This window comes from Neolamprologus multifasciatus, chromosome 18 (genome assembly GCF_963576455.1).
Source record: "Neolamprologus multifasciatus chromosome 18, fNeoMul1.2, whole genome shotgun sequence".
NCBI classification, from domain to species: Eukaryota; Metazoa; Chordata; class Actinopteri; order Cichliformes; family Cichlidae; genus Neolamprologus; species Neolamprologus multifasciatus.
Genome location: NC_140456.1, coordinates 2,977,208 through 2,998,682, shown reverse-complemented (window position 1 = coordinate 2,998,682; position 21,475 = coordinate 2,977,208). Strand labels below are relative to the sequence as shown.

Below are 21,475 nucleotides of genomic sequence, written 5' to 3'. Positions count from 1 at the left end.
CTCCTTGACCTTTGGCAGCTTTCGATACTCCCACCACTCCCTAGATAGATTAAGATCTATTGGCATCAACGATATAGCACTCGCCTGGTTTACCTCATATTTATCTGCCCGTTCACAGTTTGTTCAGTTACTCACTCACAGATCACGATCTAGTCCAGTTAACTCTGGTGTACCCCAAGGCTCTGTCCTGGGTCCTTTACTTTTTATGATCTTTCTCCTATCCCTAGGTAATATTTTCAAGAAATATAACATCCAATTTCACTGCTATGCAGACGACACCCAGCTCTACTTATCTTCCAAACCCACAGCTACTCTCTTTGATTGTTTAAGCAAAATCAAGGTTTGGTTTGCTCGTAACTTTCTGACTTCTTTCTCGTGGTCATTGTGAACAAAACATTTAGTCCATTTTGTAAACTTTGTCATTCTTAGTGTGATTTTCAGGCTAAGCTCACACTGGATAAAGTCAAACTTTACACTGTGTGTTCATGACTGATAAAGTTGGGTTTTTGTTTAGTTTTATCTTCTGGAATTACACTACTTCAACAGTGTGTTTCTCGTCTCTCACTCCTAACCAGTCATGGCAGGTAGCTGCCGCTGCCTGAGCCTGGCTCTGTGGACGTTTGTTCCTGTTAACCCTTTAAGACCTACCATAGTCCGCCAGAGCTTATATTATATTTTTACATGCTGTGGAGCCATTTTTGGGAGCATTTCAAGTTGCTATACATCAATACAACCATTATAGCCCAGATTTTAATAATATGTCTGCATTAAGTGCATAGTAATTACATAAATTGCAAAAAAGTGCAATAAACTACAAAAAAATTGAAAATCGTTTTTGTTTTTTTAACATATATTTCTAGTTAGAGAAATTTAAGAGGCTTATCCCTCAAAACTGTAAATACAAAAAAGTTGCACAAAATAGTTTCCCACCACAGGAAATTTATTTTAAGTGTCTTCATAGTTTTATTTTTGAAATACACCAATTTTTATATACTGTAGGAAAAACGAAAATAAATATTATAATGCAAATTTGCAAAGCTATATGTGGAGAGAAACTGTGACCGAGGACATGCTGATGGCATAAGATGTAAGTACAACTCCTCCGGTTTCATATACAAAAAAAATTATTGCGCTAGCTTACGTGGTTGCAGAGCTACCGGGATTTAAAAATAGTTACGCAAAACAGAGCATGCCCGCTCCGACCGCCTATAAAGGGTTAAAAGGGAGTTTTTCCTTCCCACTGTTGCCAAAAGCTTCCTCACAGAGGCCATCTGATTGTTGGGGTTTCTCTTTAACATTGTAGAGTCTGTACCTTACAATATTACATACCTTGAAGCGTTGTGATTTGGCACTATATAAATAAAACTGAACTGAATCAAATATGAAATACACCTGTACATGTAGATGAAGCCAAAATGTCACATCACAGTGAGATGAGGCTTAAAAAATGACTACAGCAGTTGTTCATATATGTAAATTCAATGAGAAGAGGTTGTTTGGGAGAACTGATCGTGATTCAATTCAAAGTTAATTGAAACCGTTTACAGTCAAAGCAGAACAGGGTCCCAGAAGTGATAAGAGTTAGGACAGGACGTCCCAGAGCTAAGACGCTGGCGATGGTGAAGATGAAGGCTGAGTGAGCAGGATAGGGTGGAGATGAGAAGGAGGTGCTTACATGAGTGAACGTCTGAAAGCCAGAATGATAGAAGAGCACTGAGATTTAAAGCACACAGAGGCTGATTGGGTCGCAGACTGCGGAAAATGATTGCACCAGAGTAATGAAGTCAGTGTTGAGTTTGACAAGGTGAGAAACATGGGAGCGACGTAAAGGATAGACTAGCAGCCGAGCGCTGACAGACGGGTGATTACACATCTTCCTTATTGAACTTACACATACTCACAGTGACCTTCACTTCCAACACAAAGCAACAGTCATCGTTTCATAAGACTTCCACACCTGGGAGTCTATGTTCAGCTATAGTTTGCTGCCACATCCAAAGACACATTCATCTCTACAATGTGAGTTAGATAGTGACCAAATCTACCCAAAGATGAATCATCGGGCATTTTAAATATAACTGCTGATCATCAGGATCCAGAGCGCTCCTTAATCTCTTTAGGTTTGTTTTGCAGCTCCTTTGTAAATCAAATACAACAGACTTCTTTTATCTTCTATTACATTTGAAGTTGTACTTCATGAAGGCATGTTTGCATACGGACTGCTCTGCTTTATCTCCGGCTCGTCTCGTCTGTCAGCAGCAGCACCGTTTCTCGACCTCCCAGGCTGGATGCTGTCAGGTTGATGTATGGAGTCTCTGAGCGCTCACACGCTGTGTCACATGTCGTGCGTCTGGAGCGTCACCCAACCCTGACGACTCTGAAGCTACTTCCCGTCTGACCGGCACAGCTGACAAAACACGTCGACTTCCAGAATCCCGTCAGTCTCCTCGACTGTTGCTGGGTCTCTCTCTGCAGCTTCCTGCCAAATCAGAGGAAACTTTGCTTCAAAATAAAAGAGCTGAGCTGACAAAGCGTCAGTAAAACCAACCTAGCGCATTTTTAGGATCACCGTAAACATTCTGACTTCAAGATGTTGGAAACCTTCCTCTGAGAAATGATTGCATCTGATTATTTCTGCATTGCTGCACGTTTATGCTGCCAGCCTCCTGTTCCACAGAGGTCTACTCTACTCTACTCTAGATCTGGTGTCTGGGGAGGCCGCTCAACTCGCCGTCATGTTGGTGAAGCCATGTCAGATAAAGTGATGTGTGCTTTGTGACATTGACTGAGTTCCGATCGGTTATATTTTGCCCATTTTCTGGGAGTAAGGGCGCCCTCCGTTTGCGAGGTGCGCCTGTTGCTTGCGGCAAAGGGAGGAGCGGGCGGGGCAGCGGGGGATTCTCTGGCTGGCTGGAGCAGCGTCTAATAACCAACTCGCAAAATAAAACAAAATAAAAACAAACCAACAAACACGAAAACATGAAAACACCAGACATTATAATACAGATTTATAATTTGCACCGATGTTTTTTCGAAATTCTGTGAGCGCGAGAGCCCTCGGTGCGCCTGCTCGCTGCTGAAGTCAAAGTAAACTTTGTTGTCATCTCCGCTACATACAGTCCAGTATGTAGAGACGAGACGACGAGGCTCCAGTTACAGCAGTGCAAGTAAACAAATAATATATATAAGAAGAGTAAGAAAATAAATATACACTTTAGGACTCGGGGTAAAGGGATCAATAACAATTTAAAATTTATAATTTACAGTTTGATGATTTAAAGTCTCACACACAAGCCGTCGAAAGGGGAGGGGGGCGGCTGCTTCCAAATAGAGCACATTTCATTCATAATGCTGTAAATCCAAGCCCATCATGTATTCATGATTTGAATCCTGGGTTGTGTGAAATCCCAGAAACAAACCCTAGACAAAGTGAATCTGTGAACTAAGGTGTAGGTCTATTAGGTTATGTTGTGGTGATTCTCGGGTTGGGGGATGGGTGTTCTGGAGTGCAAAATTAAAACCAAGATGGACAAGAAAAGTTCAAAGCCATCAGGTCCTCAGTTTAGAAAAAAGAGAAAAGAAGAGGAGGAGAAACGAGCAAAAGATGCAGGTAAGCAGATGTGTGATTGGATAATGGCAGGTCATCCTGAAACAATCAGAATCTGATTACTTTATTAATCCCTAACGAAATTATGTGGGTTACAGTTGCTCCAAGAAGAAATGGTAAAAATAGTAACAGTAACAGACTAAACTCCAAACAATACATTATGTTACAGATTTGTGCCTGCCTGCTCTGCATCCAACCCTCCAACCTGACTGTTTTCCAAATAGATTAAATATAAAACATGGACATAGCTAGCGTAGCCTCACCTGATGGTTAGCAAGGTCGCACCTGAAGCTCGGAGCGTTAGCCCTTTTTTCTGTTCTGGCTCTGGCCGACAAACTGATGGGCACAAAGACTCAGCCAATCACAATGCAGACCCACCTGAATCATAGACTGACTATCCTCCATTGTGAGCAGATTTTTAAAAATAAGCACTATGTTCTATTCAGTAAGACTTGTTATTGACTTGTTATTTGAGTGGAAGCCAAACTCAAAGATTCATCTTGAAGCAGAGACGTCGCCCCCTGCTGGTGGTTCCACGGTAACCTCACTTTTCAAACTGAAGCTTGAGCCTGTTGTCCTCCTGCCTGCTGTCATCCTGCAAAACTCTAACCTGCAGATGATTAATATGAAAACTCGGGTCAGACTTTCTTGACTAAATATGCTCTCTAGACCCAGCAGTCTTAGCTAATTATAGGCCAATCTCCAACCTTCCTTTCATATCAAAAATCCTTGAAAGAGTAGTTGTCAAACGGCTAACAGATCATCTGCAGAGGAATGGTTTATTTGAAGAGTTTCAGTCAGGTTTCAGAGTTCATCACAGCACAGAAACAGCTTTAGTGAAGGTTACAAATGATCTTCTTATGGCCTCTGACAGTGGACTCATCTCTGTGCTTGTCCTGCTAGACCTCAGTGCAGCATTCGATACTGTCGACCATAATATCCTATTAGAGCGATTAGAACATGCTGTAGGTATTACAGGTATTGCACTGCAGTGGTTTGTATCATATCTATCTAATAGACTCCAATTTGTGCATGTAAATGGAGAGTCCTCTTCACACACTGAGGTTAATTATGGAGTTCCACAGGGTTCAGTGCTAGGACCAATTCTGTTTACATTATACATGCTTCCCCTAGGCAGCATCATTAGAAGACATAGCATACATTTTCACTGCTATGCAGATGACACCCAGCTCAATCTGTCCATGAAGCCAGATAACACACACCAATTAGTTAAACTGCAGGAATGTCTTAAAGACATAAAGACCTGGATGGCCACTAACTTTCTGCTTCTTAACTCAGATAAAACTGAGGTTATTGTACTCGGCGCTGAAAAGCTTAGAAATATGGTATCTAACCAGATTCTTACTCTGGATGGCATTACCTTGGCCTCCAGTAACACTGTGAGGAACCTTGGAGTCATTTTTGACCAGGATATGTCCTTCAACGCACATATTAAACAAATATGTAAGACTGCGTTCTTCCATTTGCGCAACATCCCTAAAATTAGAAATATCCTGTCTCAGAGTGATGCTGAAAAACTAGTTCATGCATTTATTACTTCCAGGCTGGACTACTGCAATTCATTATTATCAGGAAGTCCTAAAAACTCCCTGAAAAGCCTTCAGTTAATCCAAAATGCTGCAGCAAGAGTCCTGACAGGGACTAGAAGGAGAGAGCATATTTCTCCTGTTTTGGCTTCCCTTCATTGGCTTCCTGTTAAATCCAGAATTGAATTCAAAATCCTGCTCCTCACATACAAGGTCTTAAATAATCAGGCCCCATCTTATCTTAATGACCTTGTAGTACAATATCACCCTATTAGAGCACTTCGCTCTCGCTCTGCAGGCCTACTTGTTGTTCCTAGAGTATTTAAAAGTAGAATGGGAGGGAGAGCCTTCAGTTTTCAGGCCCCTCTTCTGTGGAACCAGCTTCCAGTTTGGATTCAGGAGACAGACACTATCTCTACTTTTAAGATTAGGCTTAAAACCTTCCTTTTTGCTAAAGCATATAGTTAGGGCTGGACCAGGTGACCCTGAATCCTCCCTTAGTTATGCTGCAGTAGATGTAGGCTGCCGGGGGATTCCCATGATGCATTGAGTTTTTCCTTTCCAGTCACCTTTCTCACTCACTATGTATTAACAGACCTCTCTGTATTGAATCATATCTGTTATTAACCTCTGTCTCTCTTCCACAGCATGTCTTTTATCCTGTCTTCCTTCTCTCACCCCAACCAATCACAGCAGATGGCCCCGCCCCTCCCTGAGCCTGGTTCTGCTGGAGGTTTCTTCCTGTTAAAAGGGAGTTTTTCCTTCCCACTGTTGCCAAAGTGCTTGCTCATAGGGGGTCATATGATTGTTGGGTTTTTCTCTGTATCTATGAAGCGCCTTGAGGCGACATTTGTTGTGATTTGGCGCTATATAAATAAAATTGAATTGAATTGAATTCTGGAGTAATTCTTCCCACTAAATGTAGTTATGGCAAAAAACAGAAGTGGAGCCAAACAGTTGATTCAGAGTCCTGTGCTGGAGCAGAGCTAGAGTTCATGTGGCTTTCTGCTGCTTTCTCGGCCTCTACTGTAGCTTTCCACATATGGACAGAGGAGGGTAGAGAGTTTGCTCTATCGAGCCATGCACAGAGTCCAAATATTGCAAATGGAAAAAATCCGTTGTCTTCAGTACAAAATATTATCTGAAAAATGCATTTTGGTTTTTCCATGTAGCCTTTTAGAAAAAGTGCTCTAGCTCACAATAACTGCAGAACAGGCAAAGCTAATAACATCAATGTTATTTTATAATATATTTAAAACACATTTACACATATTTTCAATAATCTTGGTTAATTACAGTTATTTATTATAAAGTTTATACAGTCATGGTAATGTAAAGTGTTTGAGATCAAATAAAATGTATGTCTACGTAGTTTTATCCAGCTGTGTTTGCCTCCGTGTGTGTGTGTGTGTGTGTGTGTGTGTGTGTGTGTGTGTGTGTGTGTGTGTGTGTGAGAGCGAGTTAATGAGCAGCTATTTTCGCCCCTTCCCAGGACAGGATGTCGTATTTGCTGCCACTTCACGGTGGCCGGTGACACACATCAAATCAACACACACAGAAATGGACCATTAATGAGCCTTCCAAAATTCAGGCAGCACTTCTGATGTGTCGCTGTGTGTGTGTGTGTGTGTGTGTGCGGAGGGGGGAAAGCTTCAGTGTAAAAGCCTCCGGGAACAGCAAACCTTTGAACACCAACAGCCTTTTACAAAAGCAAACAGGATTTAGTGCAAATGAAAAGCTGCTGTGTGATTTCACTCGATGTTCTGAGCTCGTTTTAGTATCTTTACTCACATCGACCTCGAGTGGCAGCTGCAGGCGAGGAAAACGCTTAACAACCTACCGTACAGTCAGCTGTTCAGAAATGAACTCATCCAAACACCTGTACTGTCTGCTCTTGGTACTGAAGTTTATCTGCACCATCAAAGATGTTGATCTGGACTGGTCAGGTATGTGTCATTGTTACTAAGTACAATGGCCGTATCTATAAATGAAATTTCCCTTTAAGCCAAAAACCAATTAAAAGAATTAATCCCCAGGTATAACTGATGGGGTCAGTCAGCTGTTATCGCCATGGTTGCTGTTTCTAAGAGTTATCACTTAGAAACAGCAATAAAACTACACATAAGGGCGGCTGCAGGAGTGTTACCGCCATAATTCACACAGGAGTGCAGTCTCAGGTTGTTCTCACTCCCTCACTTCGAGTTTTGTCAAATTTTCTGCCGCCAAGAATGAGGTTCAGATTCTAAAGCCTAAACCCAACCGAATGCCTCTCCCATCTCAGCCTAAACAGTTTTCAGTGCATAAACCGGTTTGTTTGGATAGACCAAGTAGATTTTAATGTCCAAACCTAACCACAGATTTCAGCTACAGCAGCTCATTTTGCTGTTTCAGCTCATGCATATACAGTCACCGAAAACTATTTAAGTGCAATTAGGGCTGCTCAATTAATCGAATTTTAATCAAGATTACGATCTGGGCTTTCAACGATCATTAAAAATGACTGAGCCGATTATTAGCCCCTCCCTCGTGCTTTACTCTCGCACTGCTCCGTGTGGCAAATCGAGCGCACCTCTCTGCATTTCGAACACGCGTCACAACAATTAAGAGCAGCGGTCTCCAACCTTTTTAGCGCCGCGGACCGGTTTATGCCCGACAATATTTTCACAGACCGGCCTTTAAGGTGTCGCGGATAAATACAACATAATAAAACTAGTACCGGTACCGAAAAAAGAAGATTTATTCATAACACACGTGAAAAGACCCAGGAAAACCGAGTAAACGATAAAAACGATAACAAAATAACGCTGAAAACCGATAAAAACCCTGAAAACTATACATTTCACACCTGAGCCTCAACTCTCGTGGCCCGGTACCAAACGACTCACGGACCGGTACCGGTCCGAGGCCCGGGGGTTGGGGACCGCTGATTAAGAGGACCCGAGGGAAGCTCGGAAAGCTAAGCAGAAGTTATTTGGAGAGGAGAGTGATGCTGTTGGTTGAAAAGAGGTAAAAAACTTCAGTGGTGTGGAAACATTATGGGTTCATGAGTCAGACGTGGATCAAGTAGACACAGTGTGTAAACTTTGCTACAGTGTCGTAGCTGCACCACAGAGCAACACTGCAAAGTTCACTAAACATAGATGTTTACATTTTTCATTTATTTTTATATTGCAAACATTTGCACTGTTATCAGTATTTGCACTATTTTATATTATTTTTGACAATCTTTAAAGTCATTATTCAACACATTGTTATTGTTAAATAAATAATCGAGATCTCAGTGAAAATAATCGTGATTATCATTTTTGCCATAATCGAGCTGCCCTAAGTGCAATCATCAAAAAAAGGCTTGTATACCTGAGGAATGAAAATCCACTGCATTAGGTTAAGCCATCAACAACTAACTGGTTGGGTTTAAACTGTACAAACTAGTATTATGATTATGAGGGGACACCTTTGTGTTTTTTTCCTGCAGGTTTGATTTGTGTTGTGATGGTTCATTTAATTAGTGCAATGACACAACATGTCACGCCTCCCCCGGACGAGCTGGAGGAGGCGGTCGGGGAGAGCGAGGTCTGGCCTGTCCCTGCGACCCGGCCCTGGACAAGCGGGAAAAGATGGATGGATGGACATGCAGGTTCATCAGCACTATAGCTGGTATGGATGTGATCTGATGCTTTGACTTCAGAGTGCACTCTGCTTGAACCAAGTCACGCTGCTCCTGGCTGCGCGCTGTACTGTGTGTTTGTTTTTGGAAACCACGAAACATAAATCACCAGATGAAGTGATGAAGTGGAGGAATCCTGCACACTGCAAGAAGAGTCTCGTTCAGGTCTTAAAACAGTCTTTCATTAAAAACAACAAATAAAATGGTCTCATTTAGGGATGCACCGATACCGATACTGGTATCGGTATTTTCGGGGCCGATACTGTAAAATGTGTGTGTACTCATACTCGTAAAAGTTAACCGATACCATAAACCGATACCAACTTATTTCATTAGTCAGAGGGTGGCTTGTCATTTCTGTTGTAGTTTTTTAGATTGGCCACTAGGGGGCCAATTATTATTTTATTTATTATTTATTTTATAATTTTTTTATATTTTATTATTTATTTAATAATAATAATTTTGTTTGTTTGTTTACAATATGGACTCTGCAATAATTTAAAAGTTTATTTTATTCTCAAACCTAATTTGTATTTATTTTATTCCAAACAGAAGTGTTTATTTATTATTCTGAAAGCTCGAGACAGTGCCAATAGTTCAGTGATATTTTGTTAAATTACAATGTGGAGACTCTGCAATAATTTGTGCTTATTTTTCACTTGAAATTTTTTTGTGGTCATTTTTATTAAGATTTTATTTTTTATCGGCAGGGAATATAATAAAACCTGTCTTCCAATTCATTGTATTTGTGTGTGCGTGGTAGAAGTATCGTTTTTTGTACTCTGTATCGGCAAGTACTCAGATCCAAGTATCGGTATCGTATCGGTTTGAAAAAATTGGTATCGTTGCATCCCTACTGTCAATATCTCATGTGTTGAAATACAAACACTGAGAACTTGAATTACAAACACATAAAACAGACAAAGACTGATTTTAGGACTTGATACAGACACAAATGATTTGGTAAGATGGAGATTTTGCATTGATGTGACCGAATGTATGCAGAACCCCACCAACCCTCTGATTTACAGCTGCAGTCCACATCTGGCTGAGTTTCCTTCTCCAACGTTACACATTTATCTTCCTCATGAGTCCAAACAATAAAGCAATAAAGAAGTCGTGTACTTTCTTTGGTATTAACCTGATGCTGAACTTTACACCTTGTTGACCTGCGATTCACTTCGACACTGACTTCAGCCCACGCTGTGGCTCCATGTCTGTGACACATCATGAGTCACAGAGGTTGAGTTGTGGTATTTTTTGCAGTGTGGGACGAGGCGAGGCAGAGACAGCCCGGCGCGGTCGGCGTCGTCGACCCCGCGCTCTATGATTAAACTGACAGTTGGGATGTCGCAGAGCGCCAAAGCACTGCTATCGAAACTGTGAACCGGCTGCCATAATTAACGGCTTCGGCTGCACGAGGAGCAGCGTGCCAGAGCAGCTGAGACACTCACAGTCAGCGGCCTGATGTCTGTGAAGCAAACTGTGAGGACAACACTGGTTCTGCCTCTCTGCATTCTGAACTCTGATCTCTGCATTAGGAAAATACAGAGCTCTGCAACTCACTGGTCTTTGGCCTTAAAAACACACACCTGTTTTTACCGTCAGCAGCAGGTCGTCACAGTCACGGCTGGCGACACCTCGTTTAATCTGAGAATAGCGCTCTGTGTTTCTGCTGTGGTTTCCTCTAAAACAAAGATTCCAACAAACTAAGAGTACGTTTGTGTGTGATGCAGAAATTTAGATTCATGCTTCTCGTGTAACATGATGACAAAAGTTTCACGTGTTGTAAAAAATATCTTAGGAACTAAAAATAGTCCCAGAAGAAGTTCAAGGAGTCGCAGCCACACTCAGTATCTCCAGTATGGACAGGAGAAAGGGGGTAATTTCCTCTAACAGCTGTTAGAATTATAAATAGTTCCTCCAGGCCAAAAGCAGCTATTCACAGGATTTCCACAGACACGAGTCAGAACAATGTTCAGATTACACACGATGACAAAGTGAAAAAAGATTCTTTGGAATACAAACAAAAATATAACCTGAACAAAAGTATTCACACTTGTTCTTTGAAGAACCCTCCAAGCTCCCTCAGGTTGGATGGGGAGCGTCAGTGCGCAGCTATTTTCAATTCAATTCAATTCAATTCAATTTTATTTATATAGCGCCAAATCACAACAAAAGTCGCCTCAAGGCGCTTCATAGATACAGAGAAAAGCCCAACAATCATATGACCCCCTATGAGCAGCACTTTGGCGACAGTTGGAAGGAAAAACTCCCTTTTAACAGGAAGAAACCTCCAGCAGAACCAGGCTCAGGGAGGGGCGGGGCCATCTGCTGTGATTGGTTGGGGTGAGAGAAGGAAGACAGGATAAAGACATGCTGTGGAAGAGAGACAGAGATTAATAACAGATATGATTCAATACAGAGAGGTCTGTTAATACATAGTGAGTGAGAAAGGTGACTGGAAAGGAAAAACTCAATGCATCATGGGAATCCCCCGGCAGCCTACATCTATTGCAGCATAACTAAGGGAGGATTCAGGGTCACCTGGTCCAGCCCTAACTATATGCTTTAGCAAAAAGGAAAGTTTGAAGCCTGATCTTAAAAGTAGAGATAGTGTCTGTCTCCTGAATCCAAACTGGAAGCTGGTTCCACAGAAGAGGGGCCTGAAAACTGAAGGCTCTGCCTCCCATTCTACTTTTAAATACTCTAGGAACAACAAGTAGGCCTGCAGAGCGAGAGCGAAGTGCTCTAATAGGGTGATATGGTACTACAAGGTCATTAAGATAAGATGGGGCCTGATTATTTAAGACCTTGTATGTGAGGAGCAGGATTTTGAATTCAATTGTGGATTTCAGATCCAGAGATGTTCAACCAGGTTCAAGTTTGAGCTCTGTGCACAGACCGGTCCTGAAGCCACTCCTTTGGTCCTGTTGGATGAACCTTCACTGCAGTCTGAGGTCCATTGCTGCATTCATCTTTCCCCTGACCCTGACTAGTCTCCCGGTTCCTGATGTCAAGAAACATCCCCGCAGAATGATACTGCAACCACCATGCTTCACTGTAGGGATGGTAACTGAGCATGTGCACACTGCCTGGTTTCCTCCAGTCATGTTGAGAGGTTTGTCTGGAGATGAGTTCTTCCATCCAGGCCAGAGCAATCATCAGGGTCTTGGTCACCTCCGTGACTGAGTCCCTTCTACCCCGATCACTCAGATTGGCCACCTTTAGGAAGAGTCCTGGTGGTTCCATTTATAGATGCTGCTCAATGGGACCTTTAATGCTGGAGACATTTTTCTGTAGCCTTCCCAGGAGGTCTGGAGGTGGAGGCCACAGGTCAGGAGAAAGCTGCACGTTGTTCTCACCCTGTGAAATAAATGAGCTAACTATGCTGTGCTATGGTTATGAATATGCTACTTTGCTGTGACTGCTGATCTCTGGGGGTGAGGTGTGTGTGACGGCAGCTCAGGCAAAACCAGAATATCTCCTTCAACTGCAAATGAAAGAGGTAGATGTGAAATAATTACATATTATTATAATCACAAACTGCTCCTTTTATACCTGACTTTTAGGACCTCCGAGCCTGTAGTTATGTTCATTATCAGTTAGAGCCCCTCTTCATCCTTTTCTTCTTCTTCTTTGGTACAACCCTATAAATTTGGGGTACCCCTTTGTCCTCTCCTTCTTTCTACAATTCCCCTGTGGGAGAGGTCGGTGTCATTTCTTTTCCAACACTAATTGTACCTTTATCCAGGTTATAGGTGCTGTTAATGTAACTTAAGTGCTTAAGTAAATAAAAGTGTTAAAAAAAAAGCAGCTTTCGAATCGGAGTTCTTCCCGCGGTGGGAACGCCGCCGAACAAAGTCATTTTTTAATCGCAAAAATGATCGACTGGTTACTAAAAAGGCTGTTATTGGTAGATGTTAAGGTGACCGCTGAGGTGATACAATTTTATAGACGCATTTAGGGGAGAAAACGCTTTGTTTTCCAACGCCGTTCTAAACGCCTGAAGCTTACAGCCACAGTAGGAGTCGAACCCGCAAGTATCCCTCCACAGCCGGTTTTCATACTTGCCGGAGCAAATCAGGAGAAGGGGATCACATCAGCTGACGTGGGTCTTGTGACAGTGCGTAGTTGATATGGGTTACACTAGCATGAACAGATCAGTCTTGCTAGCTTGGAAGTTGTAGTGGGTTGAGCTAACTCTCGTCCGGACTGTTTATATTTGGTTACAGGAGCTTGAGCGGGTTATTTACTCGGAGGTTTTTCTTTTCATCTTTCATTGTCAGATGCAGGAACACACCAGTTACATTTATGCATTCTTTTTTTGCTAACCTGACACTTCTCGCTTTGTTTGCAGCAACAATGTTGCATTTTCTGCTAAGATGTTTTTTAATATTCTTCATGTTGCTCCATAATAACCACCTGTTCCTCTTAACTGGAACAAGCTCCCTGCTTGAGTCAAACGAGAGCCGGGTTAACAGAAAGTTGATAACCACCGTCATGTTTCCAGTTACCTCTGATTGCAGTTTCAGGTTTTGTTGACTGTGTTGAACTTGAACCCTCTACTCTCATTGTCATCTCTTGTTAATTACACCATCTTGATCACCTCCTGTCTGTCATGTGTTCTTGTTCAAAGCCTCTGGTTGTTCTCCTTCACTTACAGCAGCTACAGCAGCTCATTCTTCTGTCCTTGTGTCTTGTGTTTGGGTCCTCTCTACACCTCATAACCTGACACGTAAGCTCGCTGTACTGACTATTTGCCTTTATGCCACCAACTACAAGCGAACTTCAGATATCAAAGCTTTGGAGAAAAAGAATCGGTGCCCTTCTTACCGGTTCTGCAAACTTCCCTTTCAAATCTAAGGTTTCACTAACTTCTTCCAGCCAGAATTGCACATAATTGCTTAAAGTAGGGGAGACCGGGGATAGTTGTAACATTTTTGACATTTCTGTCTGTAGCTTGGAGCTCTTTTAAGGTAGTGGATTCAAAATGTAATGCAAAGTATTTACATGTCTCGGCAATTAAATAGTGCAGCTATTTTCTCTGCAGCACAATTACCCATTGCATGGTATGGTCTCAAACACAAGAGTGAAATGTTACAATTAACCCCATAGTCTGGGTTAGTTGTAACATATCCTGGGGTGAAATGTAACACAATGAAATAAGGGTACTAACAAAACATTAACATGTAATCTTTGTTTATTCAACACATGAATGCACTTAGAGCCATTTATGTAGCTGTGTGTGTGACAGAATGCAGAAATCTAGCTTTTGAACATATGCCAACCCCCCAAAAAAGACAAATTATGGAATTTTCTGCAACTGAACATTTCATTAATTTTGGTTGGTCTTCCTTGAGTTTGGCCTCATTGGCTCAGTGGGCATTATAACCTAACAACTCTTGCACCAATTTTGAACATAACAATGAAGCTGAAAAAATGTAGTTGTTCACCAGCATCACAATTCCATTACTTTTTATCATGGCTTACCTTGGTGTGGTTTGCAAAGTGCTTCAGAAAGATGAGGAAATCTGTTTCTTGCACCCATCCTGATTTATTTCCACTACCAGTACTTCCTACTGGTCCATCTCTGACACAGTGGTCTGCATAATGTATGTGTGGGAACACAAACAGTGGAGGAATTGTGTTGCCAATGGCATTAACCACATATACAAAGGTGACCAGTGAACCTCTCTCTGCTGATGTCGTTGCCCCAACTTGTTTAATATAAGTTAAAGTAATAGTGCGGTAAGTTTTAACATCTGCATTATTGTTACAACTAACCCAGACTGTTGCTGTTACAACTGACCCAGACTCCTATAGCCATGAACTAGCTAACATTACAGCCAACAGCTAAAACATTAGCACTAAAGACCTACACAGAATATATCCCCATAGACATACAAATAACACAATTTAAGTTTGATGAGTTTAACTGCAAAGCAGATAATGCTATTAGAAATTGAAATAAAGTAGAAAAACTTACTTTTTGGCATACAAATTACTTTTTTTCATGTTAAATTGTCTGTGTTTGACAAAATGTGCTGATTTTTCACATGTGATAGCAGAACTGAGTTGGGCATGCACAGGATGAGTCACATCATTTGAAACTTAGCCCTGATTGGATAAATTGGAAGTGTTACAACTATCCCCGGTCTCCCCTATAGTTATATTTTATGAGTGAACAACACAGAAATGCTTTTAACAGATTCAGAGATTTAAAAAATATATTTTCAGCCACTCTGCATCGTCCTCATTTATTACCTACTGGTTCTCATCATAACTGCAGCAGTCAGTGTGAACAGTCATCGCTCTACATGGACCCGAGTTGTGTTTCGTTATGCAGCACCGAATAAATCTGAACACACAGTTCGAGGTCACACCTGTAAATATTGTCTCTGGAGCCGGGCAGGTTTCTCCACCAGCTGTCACTGTATAATACTAATCACCGCCTCACCAGTAAACCACAGACTGGAAAAATAAAACAAAGCGGACGTCCGATCGGCGCCAGGGCGTCGCAAACATGCAAAGTGTGCTCTGGCCTGCGTGTAATCACGGGCGGCTGACTGAACTCCTTTCACAGGATTTCTGGGAACTAATGCGGAGCAGCCGACTGTGTCCTAACACAGCTTTAATCATCAGTTTAATGAATTAAAATGTGATGTTTCTGCCTCGCTGCTTCAGCCACGATTTCATTTGCTGTATGGACAACAGCAGATTAGGAAAAATGTTTCGCGGCTCAGGCCAGAGTCCCTCGCAGCCCAAACTCATATTTATACACACTCAATGGATATAAATGAATGCAGACTAATAAAAGATTTTCATTGGTATTCACAGGCGGCTTTTGTTGCGTCTTCAAATCAAACTGATATGATTGCAATTCTGTATTTGCCCAAATCCCCCAACCACTCACTGAAGACAGCTGCTCCTCCCCCGGAGCCTGAGTCTGCTGGAGGTCTCGTCCTGTTAAAAGCAGGCTTTTTATTCCCAGCATCAGAAGGTGCTGCTCACAGATCTTCAGACTGCTGGAAGTTTTCTCTTGAATTTTGATTGTTTTATTTACTTTACAATTGTTGAGGTTTACTTCTTCTTGACCTCACCGATCCTTCTGATATCAGCTGGAGAAGAAGAGTCAGATGAGGCTGGAGGATATTTCATCAAAGCTTTATTACCAATGTGCATTGGGAGTAGGGATGGGTACCGGTATCCGGTGCCATTATGCCACCGGTTCTGACATAAACAGTAGTAACCAGACTGAAAAGCAGCGCACATTTCGGTGCTTTATTTCCCTGAGCTGTGATGCACTTTAGATTCTAGCCAATCATTTTGCGTTTCCGAGGATAGTAGGCGGGTCCAGGTACATACGTTCTTTTAGAGCAGAGCTACAGATTAAAAATGCCCAAGGCGAAGCGGTCAAAGTCTGGCTGTACTTCACAGCAAAAGATGCAAACTCAGCAGCTGCAACAAGTGCTTTAAGCTGATACTGTGATACTGTCAAAGGAGGTAACACCTCAAATCTGATGAAACACCTGGTGACGCATAGCGTTTTTTTTAAAAGCCGAGAAATGCGCCGTATTTGATAGCTTGCTGCGAGACCTCACACATCTACTGCTTCCAGCCAAGAGTGATACCATATATGCCCCATAGCTGCAGAAAAGGCTAACATTGTTATCTTTTTACAAAAAAACAGCTGAACATGAGAGGTTTTTGGACCAATTTTGTGTTCTCCATTCTTTAAGCACCGGTTCGAGCACCGTTTAAGCACCGGCACCGTTTCAAAGGAACCGGTTTGGCACCAGTATCGGATAAAACCTAAACGATACCCATCCCTAATTGGGAGATCCAACTACATGCAGCCACAGCAAGCATCAAGTGGATCTGAGGAGTTCAGTAGTTTTCCACTAATTCTATTGTTCAGTCGGCAGGGGGTGGGGGCTGTCCTCCCCCAGGCTAGTAACTGTGGCTTCCTGTTTATGCGGCCGAGGCAGCTCTTACTCCTCATTTTATGATAGGTAGACCCCCACCTGTCAATAAATTCCTCACACTATACAGTTACACACCAAAGTTTATAGCTAAACCAACTTATTTGGCACGTCAGAGGTCAGAGGTCAGGGATCAGCAACTTAATCTCATTCTTGAAAGCTTTAACGTCACATGAAATGCTTTGAGAATAAAAACAGGGGTTGACCACGTCATCCTAACCAAACACACTCACAAATCATTTCCTGTTCTGATCTCCAACCGCCCCCTATTATCTGAGCACATCCTATTCTAATCTTTGGTTTATTCTACTCACACAGTGTAAAGTGCCTCGAGGTGAAATGCGAGAACTTCCTGGTAATTTCCAAAGCAAAGCCGTTCCTTCCTTTAAAGGACCTTGAAAAGCTTATCCACGCATTTATTACATCCAGATTGGACGACTGTAACTCCCTCTACTCGGGCCTCTAACACTCTTCTCTTTACCGGCTTCAGTTAATTCAAAATGCAGCTGCGCGTCTTTTAACAGGTACGAGAATCCATGAACACATCACTCCAATTTTAGCCAAATTACATTGGCTCCCTGTTAAATATTGCATAGATTTTAAAATTCTTTTGTTCACTTTTAATATTCTGAATAATTTAGCGCCCAGCTATCTTTCTGAACTACTCCTCTTATACAATCCCAACTTAGATTGTCCAACCACAGGCTCCTAGCACAACCTAGGTCTCGAATGAAGTCGAGAGGTGACCGGGCCTTTGCATCCGTGGCATCCAGACTCTGGAATAACCTCCCTGTTCATATTCGTACTGCCGAGTCGATCCAGTCTTTTAAATCACGTCTTAAAACTTATTTTTTTTGGCCTTTGATTCTGTCTAGTTGGCTGGTCCAGCTTGTTGTGTTGTTACCTATTGTTTGTTGTCCTCTTTTATTGTTTGCTTTAATTGTCTCATGCTTTTACTGACTGTGAAGCACTACGGTCAACACTGTTGTTTTAATATGTGCTATATAAATACATTTTGATTTGATTTGATGTTGTAAAAAAGCGTCACTGTAACTTGATTTCAGCTTTCGTTGTGCTAGAGCTCCTTAAGCCTGGATTGTACCTTGTTGTGGAGACCCAACGGTCGAGTAGTCTTCTTTGAAGTCTGCTTAAAGTCCCCTGCCTGGGGTTTTTAATGTAGATTATAGGGCACGTTGATCCTCACACTCACTGTCCAATGTCAAAATTTATATCACAGGGATCCTGGTGAAACACAAAGTATAAAACTTATTTGCTGGCTGTTAAGAGTATTTCCAGATTCTGGATTCACAGCTGTGTGACTTTGCTTCGTGTTTGGACACAGCTGTTTATGCCACAGGACATCAGGCTGAATATGGATCAAGAACTGGAACGACTGTAGTCCACAACAGTCTGACATAATGAATGAAAACTGACAGTCCAACGGTGAAGCTTCTGACAGGAAATCTGGCAGCAGAAAACTTCTGTTCTGACCAACAAAACTGCCAGAAGGATCCAAAAACCTAACCTAACCTTAAAAATCGAACAAAGGCACCACAGGAAAACAAAGCAGGCGCATGAGGATGGATAACAGACTGTCTGACAAAGAGGAAGACAGAACAGAGGAACTGATTACAACAGAACAGAGGACAGGTGAGATCAATCAGGGACAGGTGAGATCAATCAGGGACAGGTGAAGGACAATTTGCGCCGGCAGTCACAAAGAGGGAAGTAATGGAGACACGACTAAACATAACGAGCACGTAGAAGAGGAAGAGGGAACAGGCACACGAAAGAGAATCAACTTATAATAGAAACTGGGTCACTAAATACATTCAGCATATACAAAAATAAAAGACAGAGTGATGTTTCCTAGGATGAACTCTCTGCCTTACTTTTCTTCATTTTTTTTCTTTAGACAACTAAAGAAAAAAAAATTCTGGGGGAGAGAAAATGTTTCGTCTCTAGTGCACGATCGTTAGATTTGTTCATGCGTCAGATGACATGAAAACAGTCAACTAATTTTTGCAAAAAGGTCTTAAAAATGTAAAAATGATGCACAGACATCTCCTTTATTGCAGGACTGTGCAGAATGTGAATGAATGTGATATTGCAGGTTTGAGGAGGTAAAGCGAGGAGGGTCAGTAGAGCGTCCTGGCTGTGTCCTCTGTCCTGATAACACACAGACTGCAGCTGCAGGGATTTGGCTCATTCTGCTTTATCAAAAACGGTCAGTAGGAAAGTGTATTATGTTGTGACGAGCTGGATGTGATAGGCTACGTTCACACTGCAGGCCAAAGCGCATCAAATCCGATTTTTCTGACCCTATGCGACCCATATCCCATCATGGTCTGACAGTGTGAACGGCACAAATCCGATATTTTCAAATCCGATCTGGGTCACTTTCGTATGTGGTTCTGAATCCGATACATATCTGATGTTTTAGAAAGCGACTGCTGTTTGATTGTCATGTTGCATTAAATCGTCTTTTACGTCACTGACACAAGACAGACGCCAATTATCAGCGCCGGAGAAGACATCGCGAACGCTTCCTGTCCATCCCGTGTAGATGTCAGTGAAACTGTTGGGAAGACAACGTGAACATTTTATTTGTACTGTATAATCTGCAGATTCTGACAGAAATCTGCAACTATCCTTTGAAGCAGCGCTCCTCTAAAACAACAATAAGGATCATTATTAGGTTATTTACATTATTATGTAAATAACAAAATAACTTAAAGCAAAAATTGGGAAACGTAAAGTCCGAAGTCTTTATATTAAGACCATCAGTCAAACAATACTGTTGCTCTGGGTCTAAACAGAGCGTGTTGTGTGTGACGTCTTCTTTTGCGCATGTGGCCGCTTTGAGCGTTCACACTAGAGCGCGTTTGCTGTCGCATTTTATTTGTAGTGTGAACGAGCAGACAAAAAAATCGGATTTGATCAAAAAATCGGAATTGAGCATCAAGACCTGCAGAGTGAACGTAGCCATAGAGACCGATGCTTAACCCAAGGCTGTGATAGCTTTAGTGTCCTTGGGTTTAAAGGTTGATTTATAATCAATGCTAATGATAAAACTGTGAGTCCAAACTGAGGATTGAAAGTTTTCTGTATTTCTGCAGGTATTCTAAGGATTTTTATGTTCTGATTGTTTGTTTGTGCTTGTTGTTTCTAGTTTCTGTTTTATGTCTAAGTTGCAGTGTTCAGTCTTACATTGTCTTAATTAGTTTCAGCTGTGTCCAGTTACGCTTATGTTTCCATTTTCCCTGATTAACCTCTGAATTGATTTAAAGCTTCAGTCTGCCTTTGTTCTCTCTAACTCATATTGCAAACCTGTTCTCATCTTCTCTGTTTGTTTTTCCACCTCCACAGTTTTTATATTCATTCATTTTATAGTTCATCTGACATAAACACTGTTAAATTAAATGTATGCAACTACTAGGGGTGGGGGAAAAAATCGATACTGTGTAGCATGGTGATATTTTGTTTGCTAATAATGTATCGATACAGGGACAGCAGAAATCGATACTTTGTTACAAAAAAGGTTTTTGTGCTCTGACTTCAGAGCATGTTGATCCTTTTTCTGAGCAAGAATCCTGACATTCCTTCACTGTCCAAATGTGTTTAACTTTTTTTTATGGCAGCAATAAACATGACAGTTTACTTATTTTAATTTAAGACATGTTTTATTTTAATTAAGTTTAAAACTTTATTTAATGTAAAATTATATTTTGTTTTAATTTACTTTCAAATTCTTCAGTTGCTGAAGGGGCTGCATAGTTTTCATAAACTGCATAGTTCAGAATAGCTATAATTGTACCAGATGGTTGATTCAGTTAAGTTGGACTAGACTGTAATACAAACGTTCAGTTTGTCAACAATAAAACTGAAATGAGAGAAAGACTGAGTGTGAGACTTTGATATTAGATAAAATGAATATTGATAAAGTTTACCTTTATGTACAGAATCTGAATATCGCAAAATATTTTAAAAAATTGCAATAATATCGTATCGTGGGATGTATTTGTGATTCCCACCTCTAGCAACTACCCGCTGTGGTAAGGGAGCAGTTAAATGTAGCTCACCGTACTCGCCACAATTAGTGGTGTTGTCAGTTGATGTTTGTTTGTTTGTTTTAGAGTTTACATGAGGGTAACTCCAATGACAATTATACACATGGTATTTAAGTTATTCCATAAAAACTGTGGCCTTTCTGTGTGGCCTGGTTATTTTTCATTCATACAACAATGCTGTCATAGTGTGACCAGTTGGTGTGATAGATTGATTATTTGTTGAAGTTCATAATGGAGTAAAAAGTTGTGGTTAAAAGTTAATGTATTATTCAATTTATTTCAAATATGTAAATGTTTAAACAAGGGTAAAAGAAGTCCCATCAAAGAGATGTAATGTAACACAGGCTAAAATAGTTAAAAGAGTTCATGACTGTGTTCAACCGGATAATAATTCTTAATGTGACTACAACCTGTGTAAAATTCAATCTGTGATCTACTTGTCGAGCCTGGGGAATAATCCATGTGATTTAGTGATCATGATTGATTAGTTATGCCTGCCGTTGCCGGAAGGGGGAGCTCTGGCCCAGTGTTGCCAACTTAGCGACTTTGTCGCTATATTTAGCGAGTTTTCAGACCCCCTAGCGACTTTTTTTCTAAAA

At 41.4% G+C, this 21,475-nt stretch overlaps 1 long non-coding RNA gene across 1 annotated transcript in view; it reads right to left on the bottom strand.

The window, feature by feature from the left end:
• LOC146496999 (uncharacterized) overlaps nucleotides 1-21,475 on the bottom strand; it is a 434,085-nt gene that overhangs the window by 308,594 nt on the left and 104,016 nt on the right. The gene's annotated exons all lie outside the window — the stretch shown is intronic.